The sequence below is a fragment of the Ahaetulla prasina genome, chromosome 1 (assembly GCF_028640845.1).
Source record: "Ahaetulla prasina isolate Xishuangbanna chromosome 1, ASM2864084v1, whole genome shotgun sequence".
Lineage (NCBI taxonomy): Eukaryota > Metazoa > Chordata > Lepidosauria > Squamata > Colubridae > Ahaetulla > Ahaetulla prasina.
Window position 1 is genome coordinate 308635137 of NC_080539.1, and position 7062 is coordinate 308642198.

Consider the following 7062-nt stretch of genomic DNA (forward strand, 5'->3'; position numbering starts at 1 on the left):
GTCCAATCACACTTGGCCAATAAAAAATTCTATTCTATTCTATTCTATTCTATTCTATTCTATTCTATTCTATTCTATTCTATTCTATTCTATTCTATTCTATTCTATTCTATTCTAATGTGACCTTTTCAGCTGTGCACAATTCTGATCAAGCCGTTTTTTTTTATGTTGTACACCCCAATTACTGAAGTTTTATTTCTTTGACAAAAACTATTTTGAGGTTAAAATACAAGTCTAAGTATGGTTTTTGAGATTTGCCTGGCAGGTGTGCATGAATTTCTAACGTTTCTGATGCTGCCAGCCATTTAGCAATTGGTTTTGCACTACTTTCATTCCATCTAATTTACACCTCTGTGTTATTTTCCCGCATTGGAAGAGGCAATCATAGTTAATATTGGGGGTGATGATTGTTTTCTAATTCTGAATCTATGAATCCATACATTGTAGAGCATTCAGGAGATTATGCAATGTGATCCAGTAATAAATTATTAATCTTCTCCGTATCTTCCAGTAAGTATGTTTTGCTGGATGATCCTCATCTTGAGACTCACTAGTAAGCAAAACTCCAAAGAAGGGAGTCATCTGCCTAGCACATAATCCTGCCCAATTAGATTTTAGTTTCTTAAATTATCTAGGTTATAAGGGTCCTTCTGGTATATCCTCTCATGAAAGGTCTTGAACTGAAATCATTTGTCCCAGCGGTAAAATCCACTTATCGTCGCTACCAGTTTAGGAACGGAAGCGCATGGGAGTATGCACACGCCTCTTTTACACATGCACGGGTGCTAAAAAAAATGGGACGTAATGATGTCCTAGCGGGTGGGTGGAGCCTCCCGCTGCCAGCGCTACCAGTTCAGCGAACCAGATAGAACCGGGGGGATTTCACCGCTGATTTGTCCCAATCCAGGCATTTAAATTCCTGTCAATTATTGCTGATTGCTGCAGGATGTACGAATAACTAGCACTGATGATGTTAGTTTGGGTAATAAAATGTCTGTAAGAAAATAACCAAGCTCAGAGAGCATGAAGGACCCCTCGCTGCAGGGTGTATATCTAAGCGAGTGAAAATAAAATTTTCAATATTGGGTGTTGTTAGCCTGGACATGGATTTTTTTAGGAGGATGTTAATCATTAATGTTAAGGAATATGATTTCAGTTTGTTTGAGGGACAGCAGGAAGACAAATACCCCTGGGTTTAAATTAAGGCAGATTGTAAAACTACATTAACTCCCTTGGACCTCCCTCCTATCTTACGTGGATAGCCTAGAATGAATTGACCCAGTAACTACCTTAACTCCATCTCTGATGTGGCGGCCTAGGTTTAGATATTCAAAGATTGTTCTTTTGAGGGTCCTGACCAGCTAGCAATATTCCAAATCAATAGGGAGATTAGTTGGATCCAGTCATAGGAGGCATCTGTGTGTGTTGTGAAGTAGTAGTCCAGGGCTGTCAAACTCACAGCCTGCAGGCCGGATGTGTCATGTGCTGGCCATGCCCACACCCGGTTTAGCAAAGGGGAAAAAAGTTGATACGTCACATGACACCACTGTGACGATGTGAGTTTGACAGCCCTGAAATAGTCCCTGGGAAGTTACAATTGGTGTCCTGGAATCCTAGCATCCAATATGGAGACTGTTCTGATAGATATGGAGAGAAATTTGTTGCATATAAAGTGAACAATTTGATTTGCAGGGAATATCTAAAGAGTGTTTACTACAGAGCTGGGCACTTTATGACCCAAAGTCACATCCAGCCCTGGGACAGCAGCAGTAGGCAGGGCAGCAGTGGGGCAGCAGCCCTCCACAACAGTCCCAAGTTCTCATGTGACCCTTCGGGAAAATTAATTGCCCACCTCTGGTTTAGTATGTATGAAGCCCCACTCTTTGCCTTGTTAAGGAGTAAGGATTTATTAATAGTCATTTGACTGCAGTTTTGTCGGTTTTATTTTAATAACTTGCCCTTTATCAGAGAACATGTCAGAAATAGTCTATAGAGATTCTTAGTCATCCAGGTCATGGTTGTCCCAAAAGCGCTTTTTCAGAAGGCAACTGGACTTTCTTGTTTTTTCTTTGAAGATGTTTCACTTCTAATCCAAGAAGCTTCTTCAGCTCTGACTGGATGGTGGGGAACGGAAAGATTTATATTCCTTGCAGACAGCTGGTCACTTGCATCCTTTTACAGGGTTATTGGAGCACTTGGAGGGTTATCTGTGTCTTCAGGGTCACCCGAGTAGTGCTAATGGTTCCTGTAGTCTGCAATTTTTCTGGAAACCATTCAAAGGGTGTTCATCCCAAATTGCATAGCTGAAAAGAGATTCTCAGTCATGGTTGTCCCAAAAGTGCTTTTTCAGCAGGCAACTGGACATTTTGCTTAAATCCTTCCATTCCCCACCATCCAGTCAGAGCTAAAGAAGCTTCTTGGATGAGAAGTGAAATATCTTCAAAAAACCCCCAAGAAAGTTCAGTTGCCTCCTGAAAAAGCACCTTTGGGATGTCAGAAATATATGGCTTAACCTGGGTTTCTGCACAGTCTTAATGGAAGTGGTAGGTCCAGTATCATGTTTTTTAACAAAAGCATCAGAAGTCTTTTTTCAGGAATTCCAGATCATATTTTATAGCTGAGAGCTGCTGAAATAATGAGAGAACAGCTTGGGTTTAAACTCCTTTGAATTTTTTGGTGGAAGTCTTTCTGTAGTCTGCTTTTGCATCTTACTTTTAAGCTTTTATTTTTTTTAATGTCCCTTGAGGTTAGCAGGTGAATTAGCAAGTTATAAACAGAGTGAGAAATGGAGAGAGAATCCAGATTCTAATTTAGCTCTTGCAGGCGGGGTACTGAAATATCTAGCAGCTGTTGTTGTTTTTTTTTCCAGTTCTGTTTGAAGGTCCCATTCAGGTGATTCAAGGGCTGCAAACTTATTAAAGGGGAGATGAAAATTTTTGTTTTGCTTACAGAATCTTTTTGTAAAACATATTCTTCTATCTTTGGCTGTTTAGCAAATCTGATGCAAAAAAAGGGACCCCAGACCGATGCCAGGATGTTTCTTTTTCCCATGCTGTGCAAACCCATTCAGAATCTTTTGCCTGCACCATTTTACCTCACTTGAACGACCATATTTAAAAATAGCTAATAAGCCAAATAAAAGCCTATACTAAAGTTCCTGAAACCTAGCACGCTTATTTATAACGAAGAATGAGCTAAATGAGAAACAAAAATAGCTAAAAATACACCGTTATTGTAGGAATTTAGCACCCACCCCCCTCCTAGAAGAATGAAATATTCTAGGAAATATTTTAAAAAGCAGAATATTATACCTTCCTGGATGAGAAATGGAGAAACATATTTTAAAGACAAAGGAGCTCCCTGCAACTTCCTGACTCCCCCCCACCTTTGTCAATGGGCCATTAAAAGCCTCAGCTAAGCTCACTCATTCTCCCCACCTTTGTCAATGGGCAATTAAGGCTTCAACCAAGCTCACTCAATCCCCCCATGATTTGCAACACAATACAACTGAAACTCACCACATGGCAAGGCTCAAGCAAGCTTGAGAGACAGCCAGCAAGGCTAGCTAAGACTCCCACCCCCCGGGAGTCTGACAACCAATCAGGATACTCTTCCTGTGCCCCAGAAAGGTCAAAGCTCAGAAAAAGCATAAAGCCAGGGAGCACACAGGATCTCAGGCCCCCTTTCTGTTCAGGAACTCAAGCCATGTGATCCTGACCACCATTAAACCATCTTTCCAAGCAGCCTCCATGTTTCCAGTGTCTTTGTCCCCACTTGGAACTGAACCCAGATGGATATTTCTTCCAACAATTGGCGACCCAGATGGGACTCCAAGCTAACCTAACCAATGGACCTGGCCCAGGTAAGCCTCCCTTGCTAGCAACAGACCCATTGAGTCTGTGGGTAAGTTTTCCTGGACCTTGGCCATTTGGAACTAGGTTTTAAAGGGGTTTTGAGTGTTGAGCTCAAAGACTGCTTGGAAAGAAGGTGAGTACCTCTAAATTTTAATTTTAAGCATGGAAAAGCATGGGAAATATGTGTATGCCTGCATGTGTGTGAATGAGAGAGCCCTGCTCCCAATCACAGCTGGATCTTGCATCCTCTGTGCATTTCCTAACCGCAGAAAGACCAAAAGTCTGGAGAGCATGGGGGTTTTGCCAGAGCACAGGACCTTCTGTTAGGGAAGGAGGAAGTGTGTGTGTGGGATTCCACCTGAGGAAACAGTCTGATTCCACCTCTTTGAGCAACCTCTAGCCGCACCTCTGCCTACTGCTAGCTCCACCGAGCCGTGACCGGTAGGATAGAGAAAGCAAGGGGGGGAAGCCAAACGTGGAACTTTGTGTTTATTAGGAACGGAAGCCGAGCGAGAGGAAAGTAAGTGTGAATGAAGCAATTAAGAGAGTAAAAAAGGAGAAAAGGAGAAAAAAAAAAGGAAGCAGGAGATCTGCTTGGGGCCCTGGATGCCCGGAGGCTGCCAGTACTGCCTGGTATGCTAAAAAGGAAGCAGGAAGCAGTGTTGAAGAGGTGCTCGTACCTACTGGCAGGGCAGTAGGTCCTCTGGGATCACCTTTTTGATCCAAACTGAAGCTCCCTTAACAGGAAGGTGCCCATACTTGACAGAAGGAGTCAAGTCCTTCCCAGAACTTTTTTCTGAAAATTGTAGGAGGATCCACCGGCTAAGCCAAAGTGAAAAATAAAACCTCACATCGGAGGAAACATGGGAAGCAGTAGCTCGAGGGTGGAGGAAATCCCTGGAAAACCTGCTGGGGCCTGGAGTGCCCGGAGGCGGCCAGTTTTACCTGGTATGCGGAAAAAGAAATTGAGGAAATTGTGTAATAAAGATGAGAATAGGAAACAAATTTGGCTAAATAAAGGTACTTAAAAGAAAAGGAAATATATAAATAGGAATGTTTGGGTTTTGTTTTGTTTGTTTGTTTGTTTGTCTCTTTCTCTGTCTTCTATGGAACCACGTGGTCTGTCTGTTAAGATTTGTGCCTTCCTAATTTAACTGAGATTTATGGCGGGAATGATCAGTGTGTGTGTAAATCTCAGAGTTTTGTTTTCCTCTCTGTCCTCCTTGTTTTTATGTGTGTATGTCTGTCTTTGTGGGCCCTTGAAGTAATTGTAACTGTAAAATGTATCTGATCTCTAGAGACAAGAATTTTAAATTGTTAGGGAAAAACAAAAACAAAAGGTTGAAGCAATAAAATAGGGAAAAGAGAGAGAGAGAGAAAAGAAAGAAAGCCTTTGCCCTATTTTCGTGTGGCCACCGGGAATAGGGTACAGAACTTTTCATTTCTGCTTTTTTCTCCTCCTCTTTATCTTAAAGTAACAACTCAAGTTTATAAGGAAACGTTTTAAGTTCACTTACAAGAGAAAAAAAAAATTCAGTCTTGCATTTACTGTGTGTTTAAATGATTTTACCTGTTCCTGAAGCATGTGAATCCAGTTTTTTCTTTCTCATCAGTTGTTGAAACTGCATTTTGTTGAAACTGCATTATCTTTTAGTAACTGCAATATTGATGTGTTGTTTCTTTTCAAACTCTGCCTGCAAGATATCTACCCCCCTCCTTTTTTAATCCTGTTACAATGCCTTTCCTGAGAAGATTACCCACAAAAGTGGGGAGGAGATCCTGTTCTAATGTCTTTCAGCCCTGAAAAGATGACTCTGCAACTGTGGAAGCAGAGCACATGGTTCCAGATGCTGCCCCCAGAGGAGACCTTCCATTTGTTGGAGTCAGGAATTGAGTTTGAATCCAGCCCCCACTGAAAGTCATCACAGCAACCAGATTGGAGCAGACCTTTCCAAACCTGACTGACCAACAAGCATGCCACCCAAAAGATATGAAAGAAAGGACCCTGAGATGTATAAGTAAAGACTAAAAGACTCTTTTCAATTCCCAGAAGACAACTGGAAAGACTATGGGGAAGGGTGGAAATTCATTGTAAGGTTTTCTGTCTTGTCTCATTTACATTGTAATCAGTCTAAAGTACTCATGTAAGGATTGTATTTGAGTGGCTACCACAGCAAGTTCTGAACACTTTAGATTTTTGTCTGGTGGGAGGGAAATATGTCCAAAATGTTTGTATTGCCTGTATTGTAAAAGTAGCTGCATACACAGGCACACACAGAGAGACACACCATTCAGAATTAGTCTATTCCCTTCACTTACCTCCACACAAGACTTTTAGGTTGATTTTTGCTCTGTGGCACTAAAAGCCCAAGGAGTCAGATCTCCCTGCTAATTCCATGGGGAGGCATCCCCTCAGGCAATTCCTCTCTTGAAGAGATAGCAGAAAAAGTGATATCCAAAACCCAAGCCCTGACTATGACTCACAAATGATGCTGCCCAGTTGCCCAGTAAAGCAAGATATATTGCACTGGTGGTCTCATGAGTAGAAGTCCCAGGGCTCATTGTGCGTAATTAAAAAGAAAAAAAAAGAAAAGGAAAAGCCTGGATTGCACACTGATTAACCTCAATTTGGACTGGAAAAAATCTTGGATAGACTAAAGTAAGAGCTAGGGCAGGTTCAGTAACCAACCCTTGGAAATGGGCAGCCTGTAATTTAAAGGAAAACCATGGCTGTGAAAATTTTGGGATGTGTGCTTGCTTGAAACCTGACTGGAAGCTCTCAGAAAGTGATATCTAACAGCTGAAATTAATTGGCATAGAAAATTGGATACTGTAAAATTCTTACCAGAACTTTTCCCCTGGCTGCTAGACCTTCATGATTGAAAGCTTTTGGGAGCCACTGAAGGAATCTTTTTTTCTGTTGTCTCTATCAATGGCTTCCTTTGCATCAGGAAAATTAAAAGCACCCACTGATTTGATCAATTTTAATTTTTGCCAAGAGCATGTTTCAAAACTCACGTTTTGAAAAAAAAAAAAGTAGGGATTGTAGGAATTTAGCACCCACCCCCCTCCTAGAAGAATGAAATATTCTAGGAAATATTTTTAAAAGCAGAATATTATACCTTACTGGATGAGAAATGGAGAAACATATTTTAAAGAAAAAGGAGGTCCCTGCAACTTCCTGACTCCCCACCTTTGTCAATGGGCC